The 21,790-nt window shown below is 46.3% G+C and overlaps 1 protein-coding gene across 1 annotated transcript in view; it reads left to right on the plus strand.

Annotated features, from left to right (window-relative positions):
* The window catches only part of LOC144790775 (phospholipid scramblase 1-like), a 209,036-nt gene that overhangs the window by 75,308 nt on the left and 111,938 nt on the right, over positions 1 to 21,790 (plus strand). The gene's annotated exons all lie outside the window — the stretch shown is intronic.

A 21,790-nucleotide genomic window follows, 5' to 3' on the forward strand; every position in this document is an offset into this window, starting at 1 on the left:
AAGCGCCAGCGGAAAGATTTGAGGTGTGGTGAAAGTAAATCAAGGTCTATTATGATGGGAGCATGGTCTGAGATTACTATGGGTTCAATAGAAGAAGACAATAAGTGTTGAGATAGGGAATGAGAGAGAAAGATGTAATCAAGACGAGAAAAGGATGAGTGGGGAGGAGAGAAAAAGGAATAATCTAAAGTATCAGGATGAGAGAGTTGCCAAAAGTCAATGAGACATGATAGTGAGATAGTGTCAAGAAATTGTGAGTTCTATGAAATATAAAGCAAACTGTGGATTTACGATCGAGGAACAGATCAACAATCTGGTTACAGTCGCCACCTAAAATAAACAAATCATCTTGATGTTGAATATCTTTTTTGTGATTAAAGGCCAGGAAGAGGAATCGGGTTGTGTGGGACCATAAACATTCAAAACAGTTAAAGGTATAGAATTATTTAATAACTTAGCTAATATCCATCTACCATCAGAATCATTTTCTTGTGACAAAACTTACATTTTAGTTTTTTGTGACATAAAATGGCAACTCCATTCTTTTCGTTAGTTGAAGGCGAAAACAAAACCGTCCCCACCCAGCTCCTTTTAAGTTTAAGGGATTCAGCCTCTGTAAGGTTGGTCTCTTGTAAAAGAACTATATCAGGGTTCTAAGAGGCTAGAAGGGAAAGGACTCTCTGCCTCTTAATAGGGCTACTAAAACTTTTTACATTCCAGGAGACAACTCTGAATTTTCAAGCAGTATAAATTCTATAGAAGCAAAAGCCACAAAATCGCATACAAATGAAACATTGTCAAAACATAAGATAAAGAAGAAGTGAGAAAAATAAAGAGCATCAAAAAAGGCACTGGAATGAAGGAAAACAAAGGAATGGAAGTTTGTACAAATGTAGGCATAAAAGAAGGATAAAGGCAGTAGAAGTATGCGCATAATCAGCGAATAAGAATAAGAAAGAAGGTAGAAAGGAAAGGGAGAAGAGGAGAAAATACAAGGAGAGACAGTACATATCCAAAAAGGATGACTGCAAATAACATACCTGAGGGGAACATAAGAGAAGACAATGGGGAAATGGTAACACTCAACAAGACAAACCAAGAGAGAATGGGAATCCAAACCGTGTCAGGATGGGAGATGAATGAGAGGAGCCATATGAGTTGAGGGGAAACACATCAACAAATCTATATAAATAAGTATAAGAATAGATTAACAATAGGGAAATACATTAGGTCACATATAATGGAGAAACAATCTGTGTGGAAAACATGGAAAAAGCAAAGAGCAATAGTATTAATGTCAAAGAGTATGCAAACATATCATCAAGAAAAACTTAACTTAACTAATCAAGAAATCTTAATAACCAGAACTGCATTAAATAAGCAAATGCGAAACAACAGAAGGAATCCTGTTGGAATTAAGAAGATTAAATAGTCATCCATTAGTAGAAGTAGACGTATCCATACGGTTATTGGTTTGAATGTGAATAAAGTTCCGGAGTTCTGCCACGTCTTGAAAGGTCCAGTAATTACCAATTACAAACCTCAATTACCAATTAAAAAAATTAATTGGCAAATAAAAAATGTAATTACCAATTACAAACCTTAATTACCAATTAAAATACTAATTAGCAATTAAAATAATTAATTACCAATTAATAATTAATTATAAATAAAATAATTATCAATATCAATTAAAAATAAATAATTACTTAATTACAATTAAATTACTTCCCACCCAATTCCCCTATAAACCCACAACCCGCTACAGAACTTAAACGCAAAAATGAATTAAAATTAATTTACAATTACTAAAAATTAATAATTAATTTACTATAATTAAATTACTTCCCACCCTATTCCCCTATAAACCCACAACCCGCTCCAGTACTAAAACATAACATTAAATTAAAAATAACATTTTTAATATATAAAAAATAGTACACATATAATTTAAAACAAATAAAAAACTTAACAAAAACATATAACACATACATATAAAATTCATAATAAAATACATAACAACAAACAAATATCGATATTACTAACATCAAAATTAGTAACATCGATATAATTGATATCGATATTACTAACTTCGATATTACTTACATCGATATAAAAAAAATCGATATTACTTACCGTAGGTTCGATATTCTGTCCAACGATATTCTTGACCTCGATATTCTTCACCTTCGATATTTTTAACTCGATATTAATGTAGGTCGATAATTTAGAATCGATATTTTGACTGTGCACCAAAATAAACGCCCAGGAAGTCCTACATGAAACAGTTGATAAAACATTAAAACACTTTAAAACAAACACATGATTTAAAAGCCTTATTTAAAAATTTACATTTACATTTAAAATTGTATGAAAAGGGGAGTGGAAAAGCTGTACAAAAAAGTGCATAGTGCTATAGTCAAGATACATAGTTGTGGAACAACATGATCAATTGGAACATCTCATTTTGTTCCATCTGATCACCCACACCCAGCCCAAGAACTTTGCTGTACCAACCCCAATCAGGCCTTCCACTGAGGTTTTTAAGATTCGGAAGGCCTCACTACTGGAACTAGTGCCGAGACTAGAACATACAGGTTTCAACCAGATAGGTCTTGGTTTAGAGTAAGCTTGGCATGCAAAGAATACGTGTGGCAACAATTCAGTCATATCTGGACAGAAAGGACACAGTCTGCTGTTTGTATTACTCCATTTGGAGTTGAAAGAGTGTATAGGCAAAGATCCCACCCTAAACTGGTGAAATAATTTCCTATCACGTGTAGACGTGATCAGGTCCCAATACCCCTCAAACTTGGGCTCATGTTTTACTTCAAGAAAAGATTTCAACAGGAAAACGACTGGAACAAGATGCTCAATGTTTCATATTAATCAAGTTCGAATAAGCTGCCTTTGCTCCAATTTGCTTGGAAAAACACTTCCAGCTGCAGCAGTCCATAAATAGCTCATTCCCAGTTCACATAATAAATTTTTAACACAACTAAACCACACAATTTTTCGATTAACATCCAAATCCCTCACTTCTAGCAGGGCCAATGCATAGTGTGCAAGCTTAGGAGTCACCCAAAGCCGCCTCCAATAGGCTAAAAGCCTATAATGTGCCACATCCCTTATTGAGTGGCATCCCAAATCCAGAAGAAGTGGTGCTAAAGGGGTGGATTGGGGGAGATCAATTAGGGACCTTAAGAATTTATTTTGGCCCACCGCTAAAGTTTCTAAATTGGCATAGACCCACAACTCCACCCCATACAGGATTGATGCCCCAACTTTAACGTTATAAATCTGTAGCACAGGTGCTATGAGTTTAGTGTGTGAATGTCTGTGCTCCTTGAGCAATGTACTGGATAATTGAGCATGTTTAACATACAGGCAGTCAAATTGTGGCTTCCAACTCAGTTTCCTATCAAATAATACCCCTAGATACGAGAAGGTCTCTGTATGTTCCAATGATCCTTCGCTCATTCTAACATTGCCGGTCACTTTTTTAGAGTTATGCAATACCATATATTTGGTTTTATCGACGTCTACAATAAGGTCGTGGTCTGCAAAAAACTCTTCGAATCTTGAAAGGGCACGTTGAAGTCCCTGTCTCATCTTCGAAAGTATAAGAGTGTCGTCGGCAAACATTAGTAACGGGGTCTTAACCCCGGCTAAAACAGGAGCATCTGTCGGGAAATCTTCGAAGTAATTCACTACCCCGTTGATATAAATAGAGAAGAGCGTCGGTGCTAGGACACATCCCTGCCTAGCTCCCTTCTCGACCGGGAATTTTTCCGTAGTCCCACCTGCCGTGTCCCATCTCACCTGGGCAAAATTATCTGTACATAACTGAACCCTAAAAGCTAAAAGTTCAAGCGGCATACCAAGTTTTAGCAGGGTGTGCCACAGCTTAGGTCGTGGCACAAAATCAAAGGCTGACTTTAAATCTACAAAGGCAGCATAAGTAGAGCCTCTCCCCAGAGTTACAGTGCACCAATATATAAGAATGAACTTTAAAACCTGGTCCACAGTGCTGATGCATTGCCGGAACCCCGCTTGCAAATCAGAAAGGATATGACAATCCTCCATCCATGCCTGGATACTACATAACACCACCCGGGCTATGACTTTTTGGATGCAGTCGATCAGGCTTATAGGCCTGTAATTGCCCGGTATCGAGCGATCCCCCTTTTTGTGGATCGGTTTAATTACTGCTCCTGCCCAGGAGCTGGGTAATAATGCCCCTTTAGCTATGGCCTTCAACAAAAGTTGAATATACAGAACCCAGGAACCAAGATCGAATGGAAACAGGTCCACAGGGATACAATCTAGCCCGGGAGCCCTGCCTTTTTGAACCTTGGGGAGAGCCATTTCAACTTCTTTTTTAGTGATATATATAGCGGAAGTAGGAGTCGGCATTACAAAAGCATCATGAGCTGCTGGGCCACATTCAAACTGATATTTGTAATGAAGAACCCATTGATCAGGCGCCACATAATTAATTGGAATTTTACTTGACTCCCCATTCCCCCATTTCACCAAATGCCAGAGAGCGGTCAAATCTTTCCTGCTACATGCTGGAAGCAGGTCCGCCCAGTGTGCTTTGTCCCTGTCCCTTTTGGCTTGAGATTGAGCTACCTTATAGGCCGACCTTTTCACTCTGATCAAACTACCATCTTTGCTCCTAATAGCAGCTGCTAAAGATCTATAAGCAGCACGGCAGGTTGAGTTATACCATGGAGCAGTTTTCTGGCATGGTTGTTTGGATAATTTTTTGGGTTTGGCAAAAAAAAAGAGTTTAAGATCACTAAAAAGCTGTTCATGAACCTGTGCAGCTCTGGAGATGAATACGTCGTTGGCAACATCAGCCTGAAGGGTCGCTATAGCATTAGTTATCATTGTACTAATTTGGTTCAGATGATCAGCATTATTCGCCACATTTGGCCATCTAAGACGGCGAGTATCCTTTGTTGAGATGACTTCCACAAAATCAGCACGTGGTAACCCTCCATCACCTTGATTAGGAAACCTATCCCCCAAGGAGAGAAGGAGAGGATAATGATCGCTTTCCAAGCGACAATGGACCTTCATGTCTAACAGATAAGTCCATAACTCCTTATTAATAATAATGTAGTTTATACGACTTGTGCGTTGACCACTAACATAGCTTGGCTGCCCCCTTTTTATCTAATATGGTACGCCCGTTTACAGCTCTTGCCCCATGTTCCAAGCAAAGTACTTTTAATTGGAGTGATGAGCTTGTCCACCTTTTTATTGGCGTAAGCTCAAGGGCGGAAATCAACCATTTTTCGTCCTCTTCTGCACTAAAGTTCATATCTTGGAAATCCAGGGGTTCAAAAGTGCAATTAAAATCTCCGGCTAGTATTATGTTGTTTTGGCCTTTATGGTTAGTTAAAAAATCATCAAGCAGTGCTATGGTGTTTGAGGACTTCCCTCCTTGCAGCCCCCTGGAATAAACGTTAATATATAGAAAGTCAGGAAGGTTACCCTTATAAAACCTGACAAAAAGAATATCCCTGGAGTCAATGTAAATTTCCTCTAGCTTATACTGTAGACACTGCCTGGCCCAAATTGTCAGACCCCCTTTGGGTCTGACCCACTCTCCCTGTTCTGCACTTTTATGGAAATTAATGTAACCTGGGTGGAATACCTGGTCCACTGCCCAAGTCTCTTGAAAGGACAAAACATCATGTTCCTCAATTAATGCAGACCAGTCAGATGAGGCAGTTTTTTTTTTTTTATAAATTCTTTTTATTAAGGTAAAAAGTCAAAACAGTGGTCAACAGAGTCACACTTAAGACTTACATGGCGCACAGTAGTTCACACAGGGATACAACAGTACATAAGTTTCATGGCATTTACATCGCAGTATATCGTGTCTCTTAGATGTCTACCTCAGTTAGCGAGCTGCGAGGCTGGGGTGGTTCACAGATATCGCCTCTGTATTCGTTCCATTTATCCCATACCGCCCCCCATTTTTTGGGGCATCCCCGGGCCATGTACACTGTCCTCTCTTGAAGCATGCACCAATCCATGTCTCGTTTCCACTCGGTGAGCCTTGGAGGTGCATCTGCCCCCCAGTGTATTGCAATGTTACGCTTAGCTACCATCTGTCCAAGCGTCACCCAAAGCTTCCCTCTCGCCGGTAGGTCTGTTGGCACCCATATGTTCAATATGCAACATTTCACCTCTGGGCGCAGTTCCACTCCCCAAACACCCTGCAGACACCGCACCACTTTTGCCCAATATGACTGTAGCACCGGACATTCCCATACCATGTGGAAGAAGGAGCCAACCAATCCGCATCCCCTCCTAAACCCATCATCCTCGCTCCTACCCATCCTCTTCAGCCTAGTGCTGGAAATGTATACCCAGTGTAGGATTTTAAGTTGGATGAGCCTCTGTCTGGACGAGATTGCCACCTCTTTAGGGGAAGCGAGTGCACACCTCCACTCCTCCTTGTCAATTTCTAGACCATCCGCCTCCCATCTCCCTTTTAGGCCCAGCAGTAAGTCAGGCATGTTATTGATAAGCTTCTTGTAGGTGAGTGAGATAGCGTGTTCCTGTATGTGACCATCTAGCAGCCTATCCTCCAGGGGGGAGGCCGGAGGGGGCACAGAACCATGTGGAATGTTCATTTGAAGTGAATGACGGACTTGCAGGTGCCTAAAGTACTCCATGGTCGCGAGTTCAAATGTGTTTTGTAAGTATGCGAAGGATTTGACCCCTCCAGCGTCCCAGAGGTCCCTTACATGAGAGATACAAATAAGGTCCCAGTTCCGGAACCCCTTGATGCGGCCCAGTAGGCCCAGTCGGTCAGAGATCCAGAGTGGGGTGGCCATGGTGAGAGTGTTGTGCCAGCCCATGTTGCGTTGGACCACGTGCCACAGTTGTACCGAGCGAAGGGTCGGCCCTGTAAGAGCATGTCTGGCAGGCCTGGAGTATAGCGCTGCTTCGTCATTTTCCCCCGGCAAGAGCCACCTGTCCATTCCATATGCCGGATCGTTACCATCACAGTAGGTACCTTGGTTGATAGCTGAGAGATGCGCAGCCCAGTGGTACCTGCGGATATCGGGCAGGGCTATCCCCCCGTCATACCAACCCAGAGTCAATTTCTGCAGGGCAATTCGGAGAGCACCGGACCAGAGAAGGTCCCTCTGCGCCGCCTCAATAGCCGCGAAGTAGGAAGATGGCACTAGATCCGGGTAGTTCTGCAGGGCATATAGGAAACGGGGCAACTCCATCATTTTAAACAGAGCCGCCCGGCCCAACAGGGAGACCGGGAGCTTCTGCCAGGTGTTGGCATCTCGCTTAAGTCGTTGCAGGGGCGGGAGTAGATTCCTGTCGTACATCATGGCTTTGTCCTTGGAAATAAAGATACCCAAGTATGTGAAGCCCTCGGTGACCACCTTAATTGGACACTCGCGTGGAAGCACAGGGGGCTACCATGCAGGACGTAGAGGAGAGACTTACTCCAGTTGATGCTATATCCAGAGTTCTTGCCGAAGTTCATAAAAATGTCAAGTGCTACGATCAAAGACCACCGGGGCCGCGTGAGGTAGAGGATGAAGTCATCAGCGTACAATGAGATCCTGTCCTCCCAGCCGTCCGCCCATCGAAGCCTTTTCAGGAATACGTCTTGTCTGAATCAGGTGGCCAACGGCTCAAGGGCAAGGGCAAACAGGAGGGGAGAGAGCGGGCATCCCTGGCGAGTCCCTCTCCCAAGGGAGAAAGCCTCTGAGACCTTGTTGTTCACGACCACCTGAGCGAGTGGGTCCACGTAAAGGAGCCGCACCCATGAAATGAAACTGGGTTCAAAACCCAGTTTGCGGAGAACTGCCATCATGTACGGCCATTTGAGGGTATCAAGGCCATCGCGGCGTCGAGAGACACCACAACTGCGTCCTCGCGTAACGTATAGACCCTCCCCAACATACCGTTGAGTCTGCGGAGATTGAGTGCCGTGTTACAGTGGGGCATGAATCCAGACTGGTCTGGGTGGACCAGTGTGGTGAGGACCGGTTGGAGTCTATTCGCCAGGATTTTTGCCAATATCTTAAGTTCTGCGTTCAGCAGGGAGATGGGCATATACGAGGCACACAACTCCCTGGGTTTCCCCTCTTTAGGAATTGCCACGATCATGGCCAATCTCTGGTCGCGAGGCAGTACCCCTTTAGATTTACTTTCATCAAACATTCGTTTAAGATAGGGGCTGACGCCGTCGGGTTTGAGCTTGTAGAGCTCGATCGGAAGGCCGTTAGGCCTGGGCGCCTTGCCGGGATGGAGATCTCCGATAGCGCGCTCCACCTCTGTCGTGGTGAGTGGCGCCTCCAATAGATCGCGTTCTGCGTCGGAGAGAGCCGCATCTTGCGGTCTGCCAAGAGTGCAACCGAGTCTTCCTCTGGATTGTCAGACCCCCGTTCGTCAACTGTCCTGTAATGACGGGCAAATTCAGCGACAATGTTGTGGGGTTCCGTAAGTATGGTGCCGTCCGCTGTATGAATCTCAGCCACTACCTTACTAGCCTGATGCTTCTTATCAAGCCAGGCCAGGAGCTTACCTGCCTTGTCCCTCTGGTCGTAAATCCTACCCTCCCTACTGGTACCCATCTTCTTTGCTGCCTCCGTAACCAATGCCTGGTACTCAGCGGTTTTCAGGGACAGCCGGTGACGCGCCCCGGGCGTGTCCTCCCTGTGCGCCACCTCTTCCAGAGACCCAAGGTCAGCCTCCATCGCAGCCAGCTGCGCCTCCCTGTCTTTAGGGCGGCCAGCAATCGCCGATAGGGCCTCACCTTTGAGGACCGCCTTGAAGGCCTCCCACAGTGTAACTGCCGAGTCCACAGAGCCGTCGTTACCAATAAAATAATTGGTTATTGAGAGGGTAAGTGTCTTTCGGAGGTCCTCGCTCCGGAGATGCCAGGCATTGATGGGTGCTATGCATCCCTCCCGCCTATTCTCGATGGTAAGGTGGGCCATAACTGGTGAGTGGTCGGAGATACCTCGTGCCAGGTGTGTTGCGGTGCGGACCTCTGTGCCACGTTGTAAAGGAGTGAGGATATAGTCCAGATGGGAGAAAGAGTGGTGTGGCCCCGAAAAGAAAGTGTACTGTGTGTCCACGGGATGTGCTAGAGATGAGGCAGTTTTGCTAATGAGGCCCGCTATATTCTGCGAAGCCATTTTCAAGCCAACACAATTATATATAGGATCACTAATTCTTGGTTGGGGGCACGTATCACACAAAGTCACAAGGGGGTCTGCTTCTGTTCTTCGGGGTGTGCCACAATCCAGTGCCCTGCTCTGTCCAGACGAGCCTTTACACTGTAATGGCCCACAAATAATGTAGGAAGGAGAAGAATCTCTTGTTGTGGGGGAGGAGACTAAGTCACCCCCACCTTTCCATCTCTTTAAAATGGGAACTAGAAACATCTGCCTCCTGGGACATAAGACAAGTAGGGTTGAATATTAAAAGTTGTTAAAATTAGTTGATGATGGAGGGCAGAGGGCTTCAAGATCTCTAATGTCATTCTCTGGGTGTCAAGCAGCGTTAAACACTCTCTTCTCAAATCCTTTCTGGATACTGTTTCAATAGAAAAGGGATTCGAGTAGTAGTGTAACTGGCCCATATCTCTAAAAAAGTTATGGACATATCTCAGCCAGGGAATCTTCAATGCTCCTTCCAATGTCAGTATATCTGTAAGGATGTCTCTGTTTAATTTAGTTTCAACTTTCGTCCACAGCCTGTGCCATAATAGCACAGACTCTATCCTAATTAAATCAGAGAAAAACTGTAAGCCCAGTTCAGCATGGCAGACACATCCTGAGGTACTTTTCGGTACGGCTAAAATGTATTTTAAAAAGGAGTTTTCAGCTATCTGTAAAGGGGAAAGATCCACAAACCCCCATATTCCACTCCCATAAAGTACAGCAGAGACACATTTAGCCTTATATACTTTAATTAGTTCCTCTGGTGGTTGCTTGTCAAGTGTTCTGGCATAGATAATAAGCGCAGATGAGGAGCGTAAAAGAGCTATTTTTTGCGGCTATTGCTTGTGCCCAGGAATCGTTCTGGGGAAAAAAGAATACCCAGATAAGAGAACTTTTTAGCGACTGCACTTTATCCTTTTTTTAAGGAAGGCTGGAGATAACACACAAATATAAGTTATAACTGATCCTTGCTGTTTATTTTTTTATCGTTTACCATGAAGTTTAGTTTTTATCTGAATAATATTATCACTGAATGCTTAGTGATTATGATATAATGAACTGGAATGTTGTTTTTATTTTTAAGGCAAGAATACATATCTCTTTTTTTTCTCTATAGATGACTCTATCTTAAGACATAATCGATCCCCGTTATTGATTCCTTTATTTATTTTTAATATGACGCTTATGTGTTTGGTATTAAGTAATAGTATGATTCATTGTGTATTGACTGTGATGTAATGTATTTATCTCTATTTTCCGCTCATTTTTGTTTTTAAAAGCTATCCACCTACTAACCAGTTTATTTAACCACTCACTCATGAACCCACACAACCATACAACCACCGACCCATCAAGCGCTGTATACATCAATTCATTTACCTATCACCACCACCTTGTGTGTCTATTCATCAAAGATTTTGCATGTGTGAATGTCAGTGGAAGAATGGGTGAATTAGTACATGGTGGGGTGGCTTATGGATTGATTAGAGGGTTTATGGAAAGTGGGTAAGGGGACAAGTAGATGAAGAAGTGGATTGGTGGGTGAGTGGGTAGGTAGACAAGTGAGTAAATGGGTAGATGAGAACAAGGACAAGGGAATGGAGTTCATATGTGTAGACAGTTTCATATGCTTAGAAACTGAGGCTTGTTAGCTTTGATCGTGCATGTGGTGGTTGGTGCTAAAATGCCAAGATATGACCAATCCTGAGCAAGCAAATGCTGAGTATTTCATTAATAAAAAATAAAAAAGGTTTTTGAGGTCTAAAAGGGTCAATGCCTCTCAGTCCACAGTGGTGTGTGGGGTTTTCTGGCAAAGTTAGGCCAGAGGCCGCAACTGATATTTGGGTAAATTGGAACTGAGGGTTCAGAATTCTTCTGACATTTATCCTAAGCACTTAAAAATAGGCACAAAATGTTCATGGGCAAGATTTCAACTGGAACAAATTAAAAATGGTTGGGTGTGTTTTTGTGGTAAGTGGATTCAAAACCTGTAGGTATTTCTGCCCATTTTTTCGTAATTCTAGTCATCTCCAACATATTGAAAACAGAAAGGTGGATTTTCCTGCAGCACAAGGATTCCTCATAGTATGCGCACAACGTGACATTCCCTCCTCCCCAAATTCTGTCACCTTAGCCCCACTATGCCCAAGAAATCTCAGAATCAAGGTAGGTTGTCTATGGCGTAGCCTTTTATTCACACCAAGCCAGGAATTAACCACAGACCATTACCAGGTAAAGTATCCTTCTTGGATATACAAGAATTATTCACAGCATCACACTTTAGCTGCATCAACATGTTAACAGCAGTAAGGAAATGAAGTACAACATTACATTTTAACTTTAATTTGGCCCTACACTAGAATAACTTGGCCATACATTTGAACTTTACACTTTAACTTTTTAACTCAGCTGTACACTAGAACTTGGCCGTACATTTGAACTTGGCCGTCTCAGCCAACAATGTCCCACTCTGCTGCGCACATTGTGCCGGCAGGCCCCAACGCGCTACAGCCAACAGTTGCACTACTCGAGATCCAGGGCACCGCATAACGCACCGGCCCACAAGGGGTACCTGCCCACAGGCAGCCTCCCCAAAAATTTTCTCAGTCCATACTTCATCGGAGTAGAGTCCAGGACTACAGGCAGGTCAGTCCCTCTTTCCCACCGACCCACTGCAAACGTGGAGTCTACCCCATCCTGGGGTCCGTGTAATGGCTGCATCTCCATTGTTGTGCATCCGTCTTTGTTGTTAACTGTCAGTGCTCCGCCACAGGGTGAGAAGCTCCCTGGAGCACTCGCCCTCCCGCCCAGACACTGACTATGCTCCACAACTGCTGCCTTTTGCCTACAGACGTACTTTATTGTTACAGAACAATGCCAAAATCCTGACTAGAATAAATGGCATACACCAGAAAATATATGAGACAACTTTACTGCATGCATATTTCCTCTCCCATCAGTGGAGAACATATTATTTGAAACGACTGGTGAGCGCAGCATGCTGGCAGGCCCTGCCTTGCAACAACTTTTAAGCCTTTCCCAGAGTCTCATGTAGACACCCTTGCCTGTTTACTGTTCTATTTCCAATACATCCCACACATATTAATGTGACATCCGATGCATCCCACCTGGACACCTTTACCTGTTTATAATCGGTAAGTAACGGAAAATACGCGGCATAAATTTACCATATGTCTATGTCCTTCACCATTAATGGAGAACATACCTGTTGATAGCCCCACTGAGCGCAGCATGCCAGTAAGCCATGCCTTGCCACAGACTTCCCCCGGGTCCTAATCAGATCCCTCGCCTGTTTATAAACAGCATTTACTTTCGCTGGGCCCAGTGTGCCATTAGGCCCCGCTTTGCAACCACCTTTCTCAGGTTCCCATCAGGACATCCCTGCCGGTGTATAAATGGCCTACACTGGAAAATACGTGGCATATATTTACCATATGTTTATGTCCTGCACCATTAATGTAGAACATATCTCTTGAAAGGTCCACTGAGCGCAGTATGCCGGTAGGCCCTGCCTTGCAACAGCCTTCCCCAGTGTCCTAATTAGCATTTACATTTGCTGTGCCCAGTGTGCCATCAGGCCCCGCTTTACAACAACCTTTCTTAGGTTCCCATCAGGACATCCTGATGGTGTATAAATGACCTACACCGGAAAATATGTGGGATAACTTCACCACATGCCCATACCGTCCATCATTAGTGGAGAATATACCCAATCATAAATGGTTTACCCTGGAAAATATGCGGGATAACTGAACCACCTGCCCATTTTGTCCACCAACTGTGGAGAACATACCTTGTAAAACGTTTGCTGTGCACAGCCTGCCAGCAGGCCCCGTCTCGCAACAGCTTTTCCCCAGGTTCCACCCGGGGCATACCTGCCTGTTCCCGCAGGAAGTTTGCTGAAAAAGGATTCTGACCACTACACCAACTACGGGCACTGCATACCGCATTGGCCCCCTGGCAGATTTTAATAAACATCAGATAAAGCCAGCACTGTGCACAACCAGCACTTAAGTTTGAATAGTGGGCATTTGGAGTAGAAGCAGATTCGGCACCTACCCTCAATGTTGCACAATGGAAGTGCTGCCACCGGGATACCTGATCCCAGGAGACTCCTAGTAATAAACTGAGGATCCCCTTCCCATACTGTTATTGTTTTACACTTTATGAAGAGTACTAACTCGCTACAAAGTGATGTACTTTGATAACAATGCATGTCAAGAAACTGTTACCTCGCAGGTGCTTATTGATGTGTTAAACTAGCTTCTATTAGCCCAGTGTGCTGTTTAGCATGGTCCCAGACTGATTGTCCCAACTTTGGGTAGAAAGCGGTCCTTTTGCGACGAGTGCCTCCAGAAGAATCTTGCAATTGCTCCTAAAACTTATTAGTAAACCAGGAAAACCCAATGAGAGACTACCGATTAATGATGGGAATTAGTTCACCCCCGTTGCTATCACCCCAGGTGCCAGCATAGGTATATGGGTAACACTCGCAGAGGCTGCCCCCAAAGGGGGCTCGAGAGCCGGCGCCATAACCAGCGCCGTGCCCCCAGACACAACTGGTAGGGGCCAGTTTTGGGCACCAAAAATAAGCAGGACAAAGGAGACGCCCGCCCCCTTCACACAGCGGCCGCGGGAGAAGAGCTGGCCAATAGGGACCGAGGTGAGAGGTGAGCCCCCCCCCAATAGGCAGGGGCCGACCTGGCCTGGAAGACAAAGGGGGGGGCATATAAGCACTGCTCCCCCAAGGCAAGCTCCTATCTTATCGGAGCGGGGGAGCAGCACCGGCGTCGGAGCCCAAATTGTTGAAAAGGGTTCCTTTATCCGAGTGTTCCAGGGGATGGCGGCGGAGCGCACCACGACTGAAGAGCCGGCCGCTGCTGCCCGACGAAGAAGTAAAGTTTGCCAGAGACGTCCGGGGGCTCACCCCGTTCCACATGCAGAGCGTGAAAGACGGCCCGGGAGATCCCCGGCCAGCCCCACCAGCTGGAGCAGGAAGCAGTACATCGGCGAGCGGGAGCCTTTACGGCAGCACCGTGGACCCCGGGTGGGGTTCATCCAGGAGCAGCAGGACAGCATCAGAAGAGGCAGCACCTCGCGGGAGCCAGGGTCCAGGAGGCTGGGACCAACGACCAGACGTCCGAAAGCGACCGGGGCGGAGCAGAGGCCTGAACGGCGACCCGAATGCACCTTCAGCCAGAACGGCGGTGCCCACGAGGAAGCGTCCAGGGCAGCTGGCAGGTGTTCAAGGATGAAGGAACAGCGGCCAGTGCGGGACCAGCCAGCGGTCGGGGCGGGCGGTGGTGCCCCCGAGACACAAAGGCCGGGGCGGGCGGCAGTGCCCCCGCAGCCATCACAGGAGGTAAGGAACAGGGCGGCGCGAGTACGTAACACAGCACACATATAGATACAGCTACCACTGGGAATGAAGACATTCTACAAAGCTACTCAGCAAATCCTTGCACACATTTTACTTTAGTACTAATTTATGATTACGTAACGCTGAAGATGCCTTAAGTTTACATTGTGATCGTTTGCGTCCTATTAGTATTGAACCCTCTGGAGGGCAATGAACCACATAATTTTAGGTGCCATCTTGGTTCACCAGAGGTCCACTGTCTACGGCCTTGCGTCCTTAGGGGTGAGAGGTCATCTAATTAGAGAAAGCGGGCTCTAAGTGGGCATGTGCCCAATGGTCCTGAGAGGCACCTCTCCAAGCCATAAGGGGTCTTGCTTAAGTGGAAGGGCAATGTTTTTGCATTGGAGAAATGTAATAATGCGCTTCCCGCATGTGTCCCCCTGACCCCAATGTACGTTTCTCCTTTCTGATTTCCCGAGGGCGCCAATTTTATTGCCCGTAGCACTAGCAGCTTGCACGAATTCTCCTTCGAATGAACTGCTTGGGCCCCGACTCAGTCCGAATGCCAGATGCTCCCTCAGTCTCAGGTCTGTTGATCTTGCGAGTGCTGACATAACGTTGCTTTTCCATGCATGCACTTCATGTCCTACTGGAATCTAAAAAAGCTGCCTTCTCGACTTAAAATGGGTTTGGCGCTTCACCCAGTCTAATGTTGGAAGTAACACCGGTAGAACAATGCCAGATAGACAGCTGTAGGTGGCTGGCTGGGCGGGAATCCAGCACCGTTCCATACCACCTTCACAAGAGCTCTACCTTTAGGCATGGCTCAGGTGTAAACGCGTGGTAGAAGTAGCAGCGAACAATGGCAGCGTTAGTACAATGTTGTAAAGCCGCTTCCTCCCCATCGGTACAGCGGCCCAGACTGGATGCACATGGGCAGTGAACTGGTACATTGGTTCCGTTCAGAACCATCAGCCAGAAGAAACACATAAGAGGAAGTAGTGGGACTGTAGTTATTTAGTTACACGTGTACAATGATGAACACCAGCTTATAGAAGGCGTGAGGTTTTTCAAGGAGTCTGGGGTTCGCAACCACAGCTAACGGCTCATGTTGAAGCAGCTGTGAGCACAACATGCTAATCCCGTTTACGGTTAGATTACGCTCCCGAGAAAGGAAGCTTTACGTGCCTGCTTTATTATTGGCAGGGGTTTGAAATGTCATGATGTCATTATCGTAGATGCGGTCAAAACAATCTAGATGGACACTGAATCATTGCAAACCCATTTTTAAAAAAAAAAGAGAACAAAAAATAAATGTATTCACTTTTTTGCATTTATATAATGCTTGTTACCATGAATCATGGATAATTTGCATTTTCATGACATAATTTGACCTGCCCTGCCGAGACTAAAGCCAAAAGAGTGCACTTTTCACTCACATTTAGCTCAATGAAATAGGCGCCTGAGGCAGTTTGGGGGGTAAGTGACACCACCATGATGACATTAACTTTTCACTCGAGTAGAGCCTACTCCCCAGTTATCGAAGCAAAAAGAATCAGAAGTTTGTAGCCTTAAGATTTGAAGTTTTGCTTTAAACACTGTCAATTAGAATGGGAAACAACCGTTACAATGCATGCATTATAGCACATGCTTTTACCCCGCATGCCAAGCTTACAATGCAAGTGGTGCGGTTCTGGGCCCAGCCTGTCAAGTCTGACGTGCAAGCAGAGAGAGTAATGCATCCGTCACATTGTGGGCTCATGCCAGGCCAGGCCGCGGAATGGGTACACCCCGCAAAAGCAGACGACGAGCACAAGGAGTTGAAAGTAACCAGTTTCACCGTAGAGTGGGATTATAGAACATATGGCGTCATCGAACCTAGGAGACACATAGCTCCGTAATAGAGAACACCTCGGTGCATAGCGGGCAGCAAGGGTACGGAGTGAGGTGCCCCGTCGCACGAAGGGAAGGGTTACATTCCGGTCGTAGATGCAGGGTTGCGCGGGTCTCTGATATGCTTACAACTTCTACCGCTAGGACACGGTGAGCAACACAGGCACAATTCATGCCAAGTCATGCAGCTGCTTCCAAGGGGGTCCCTCGAGAACGGGTGCTGCAGACCAATTATAGCCGGTGCTCCCCGCCGGGGTAAGCCTCACCATCCCCAGGCCTGTTGTACCTGGTTTCTGCCCGCTAACAAGGCACTTAATCCCCCCCCCCTGCCGGAACTTGGAATGGAAGCACGGGGCTCGGGCAAGGCGCCCCCAATACCTGCAGGCCATTTTGCGCAAAAAAAAAAAAAAGGCAACGAGGAAAAGGAACACGTTACATAAAGGCAGGGGGACTGAACTGATGCTAGAAACGAACGCTCTACATGAGGCTGAATAAGCAGTGCCATGCGGGCGGGGCCTTGCAGCATCGCCATCTTAGTTAGCGCCCCCACCATCCCGAAAGGTGCGTGCGGCATGGTGGGAAAGGTGCGTGCGGCATGGTGGAAAGGCACCTCGGCAGCCGCTGGCCCCCAAGGCTACGGGATCAACTACAGTGGTACTGGCTATGTTTATACTGCCGGTTAGCAGGCCGGGTTTTTTGAGTATTCGAACCAACAATTGTGTAATGGCACAGAATAACAAGTTTTCCTGACACAGCTTACGTTTTCACAAACGAAGATGCATACTTTCGATTTCTGTTGGTAACGCTGTGACGTTTGTGAAAGAATAACTAAACAGCCTTCAAGTTATGGAGGGTGAGGCATTGATCTGAAAAATCTTGGTTTGATAGATATTTACCTTTGACGGCTCTCATGAGCAACACTGTCTTCATGAAGCCACGCAACACATACTGGTGTGAGTTGGTTCAAAAACGGCAAAGGGTTTAAAGACATGCCTAAACAGCAAGTCGGGGCACGTGAGCATACTACCTGGGCTGTGATAAGACGGGGACGCCTGATTGGATTCCAGGCCAAAATAGCAGGCTCTGACAGAGATTCGCTCACACGCCACAGGCTAATTGAGTCAGGGACACCCAGCGCAGGTCCTCCGGGAGCGTAGGCATCGGAGTCGCGCCCGATTCTGGGGGAATCAGGGCAAATAACCGCCCGCGCCCGAGGGTTTAAGGTAGACTACGGTACTCATGCTAGTAATGAGAATAGTGATGGGGAGTGACGTCAGTAGAGGCCCCCAGGTACTTTATCAGAGAGATAGGTAATACAGGAAGGTACAACTTCGGAATAATTCCTTAAGCAGGAATAATTACAACTTACCCCAGCGCTAGAGGCTTGTTGTGTAAGAAATAGTGGTTGCAGTCGACGACCTCTTCACGGAGAGGACTCATCGGCTCACTGATGTATTCAATTGGGTATCTCGGCCCAGGAAACAATGCTGCCAAAGACTGCCTGTACTTACCGAAGCAGCCTTCAATATACAACCAGCAGGGCACGTAGTTGTTTCACTGAACGTACTATATCTAAAGGCCAATGTCAAGGTTACCCGAACACCTATGCAGGCTTCTCATTTCAGCAGAGTGCCCCGGACGCCGACAGTCTCGAACCATGCCTATAATCTGTTGAGACACCCGTATATAAGGGGGAGTGCACGAGACATCAAAGTGCAATCCACGTCCGTATTCTGTTCCCCAGATTAAGTGGTCCCCGCCATATCAGGGGGGGGGGGGACCCCACCACCAGGACGCTGGTGGAGTGGCTTACACCGCCAGGCAGCGCATCCCCCCCAGTACTGGGTGATATTTGAATTCCAGAGGGATATCGCTCTCTTGGTGGAGCAATCCTCAAACCAGTTTCTAACGTTATCACAATAGAAGGAAGCGATGGAAGTGTACCAAGCACCGCATGGTAAAGAAGGCTAAACTTGATCTACATTTAGTGGAGGTGAGAGGCCTTGGCCTCAAAGGGATCTCGGCCCATCAAGGACAATGGTCCGAAATATTGGGGCGGACTTTACTAGAGACAGGAGGATGGAATTAGGTGCGCTATTATGCGTACAGGATCCTGCTCTGAAACCTTCAGGTTCAAATGCCTTGCCCCCAGTGAGCAGTTAATGGCAAGCTTAGTCTCGAGGGAAGTCAGTGAAGCCCCCCAGCGCCCACGCTGTCGAGTCCTTACAGCAACAGTGGCAGCGGAACACTTGCCCCCACCAATCTAAGAACTCTACGGCCCACCTAATAAAAATAATGAACGGGGGGCTAACATGACATATGAAGGCAACGCACTGGAACTCGGGTACTTACCGCCAGGCTGACCCCAGGTAAGGCGACGAGGATCAGAGGAGCAAGTTTTTCACAAAAAAAAAAAAAAAACAGCCAGGGGAGGGCGCTGGGGGAACGAAACGGGAGGAGACAACAGCAGAGAATGGATGCTCAAACCGGTCCAACCGGAAGGGAGCAATGGTCCTGGTAGGACGCAAAGATGGAAGATCAGGACGTAGTTGGGGGGAGCCGCGGGGAGACGGAAGCCTCCCAGACGGCGTGGCGAAGAACTACGCTGATAACGGTTGGTAGGGAGGCACACCGGAGGGCGGTGTGCCAGAATAGGTCCACTCACCTTCAGATGCCTCACGGCTGGGTGAGTTGGGCCTAAGGATAGGTGTGTAGGACCACTCACTCTGGGATGCCTCACGGCTGGGAAGTTGGCCTACCAAAGATTGGGGGGAGTAGCAAACGGGGACGGCACTCGCAGCCCAGCCCCTGCCGGAAGGCAGGGCACAACAAGAATCGGACTTGGTAGCGAGGTGGCCTAACTCCGGGACAGAAACTACTCCCTCCCGCGCAAAGGGAGCGCAAAAAATCCAACCTAACAAAGGAAACGACCCAGAAGGGCCAAGAGACAATAACAAGGAAGTTTGCCAGGACTTAACAGGCAAAATATGCAAAGTATATATATATATGTTTCCTTGTATTCCTAATAAACTGCGCCCAATAAATGACCACCACAAGATGAGCGTGTACGTTGGTTTTCTTGGCACGAGAAGGAATACTATATGAGAGAAGGTATTGTACAAGTGGGAGTGGGGCACTGCGGGGGTTATGAACTGAACACAACTTCTCTAGCCAGACCTTTTTACCTTGGAGAAAATTAACCACCATTGTCCATGACATTTGATAGACTTGTTGCATCATATATATAACTGGATGCAATGACAGAAACAGCAAAATACAAGTCAAGCGGCACACTATTGTGGTAAATAAATAAATAATACCCTATTTTTGACTAGACTTATAGCATAACAGATAGCTCAATAAAATAAGAGTCAAGATTCGAGGTAGTAGGAGTTTCTGCAGGTTTATTACAGCATAAGGACAGGATCAGGACAACCTGCATGGGAATAGGACAATAAGGCCCGGCAGCTGCCGGGGCTGGGTCTGGGATGAGCGCGCTAACATTCAATAACAAAACATTGATTTATATACATAGCGCAAACACATAGCATTACATTGCAGTAGGCGTAGCAGTGGGTGGAGCAGAAGGCGTGACGCGTAGCAGTCGCGAGAGATAACAGTAAAAAGAGGTGTAACTGGGAGTATACATAGACATGTGATGCAAACGTAACAGAATATGTCATGAATGGGCGGAAACATAGGAGGGGGCTACCTAAGGAGCCGGGACCTCTAACCTAATGGTGCGCGAAAACTGGCAATGACGTGTTGCTAGGAGAAGCTGGGGGCTATGAACTCTGTGCTAGGAGCAGAGACTAGAGTCTGAAGGGTCGGAGCGACATGTACCTAAACCCTATCTGGTATCTGATGTTTAGGGAACATGTTGATATAAACTAGAAGTCATGAGGGGAAAAGCTAACTTGATTCTAAGACTGGACCATGCATTATTCTACATGTAGTGCGTGATGAAGAATACTAAATGACCATTAAATACAGTATTTCTCTAACGTGGAGACGAGAAGGCTAGACAATGACGGAAACTATTGATGCAGTTCAGTAGCTTAGGAATGCAGAGGAGGAGGACTGAACTGATAACTGGAACTATAACATACTTTTGGCAGACTCAGAGGCAGGGCCAAGCTACACCGGGCACTGCGAGGCAGGAAGTAAGTGAAGGGTCGAGGATACAGGTGGGGGCTGTATCGCTCCTCAGCGAGGCTTTCAGGAGACAGGAGCTGAATCTGTGGTCCGGGCCCTTTTGAGGCCTAGAAACGGGGATTTTATAATGGAATAACGTGCACACTAAGAAACGTGGCAACATTACTTTACATAGGCCTAATATTCGTAGTATTCACGAAGACTGGAAAATAGCATACTAGAGGTGGACACAACTGGAATTGCGTCATTAATCAGGCATGGGGAATAACATATGCATATTGGTCATGCACACATAACATATGATGGATGAAGCGTAGGGACACAGAACATGGCAAAATTTACTTTTCCACACTATGCTAAGCACATTTTAGCTTATGTGTTTTGTAAACCACAACCTTAATTACCTTAGCCACGCCCCTTTGAGAGGCCCTTCAGTTTTTTCATCCACCTTAAAGGCCTGGTTCTCGTCACTTTTTGATTTGTTGAATTTCAAGATGTCTGACATCGACAATGAACATCGGGGGTCTCATGACTTTCCATTTAATGAGCCTTCGGTCAGCTCAGCTGTTTCGTGTTTCTCTCCTGTTTGAGCCAAAGGCTTGTACTTTTTGTACTCACAGATGGCAGGAATGTTTTTACGGACGACAGGGTCACGCGCTTGCCTATCCATTGTGACCTTTCCACTGCCACAAATCTGTTCTCCACATTTAGACAATACATAACATTTATAGGTGTTAATCCCCGAACGCGGGTTCCCTATCCTCCACACGTTCAACACTGGGGTGCAGCGGATGGACGTTGGCAGCAGCTGCACCCTTCGCAGTAAGTACCGGCAGTAAGACTCTTAATTGCCTCTTTTTTAGCACGCTATTGTGGTTATTGTGACACTCCTCTAAGCAATAGACTGGGAGCAACAAGTGAGAATGAACTTGCGCCATTCTTTAACCCTACACGCACGCCCACAACAACTGCCCGCATATCAATAGGTTAAATCGCTCCGCGCAACGCCGGCCAGCAAAATTCCGCAAACTACAAAACTACATCACTCACATATCAATAGAAGCCCTAGCTTAGGGCAAAACGCTACACCAGGCCCCCTCCAACACAGCCCGACAGCGACAGGAATCTCACTCCATCGTCG

This window comes from Lissotriton helveticus, chromosome 11, assembly GCF_964261635.1.
Source record: "Lissotriton helveticus chromosome 11, aLisHel1.1, whole genome shotgun sequence".
NCBI classification, from domain to species: Eukaryota; Metazoa; Chordata; class Amphibia; order Caudata; family Salamandridae; genus Lissotriton; species Lissotriton helveticus.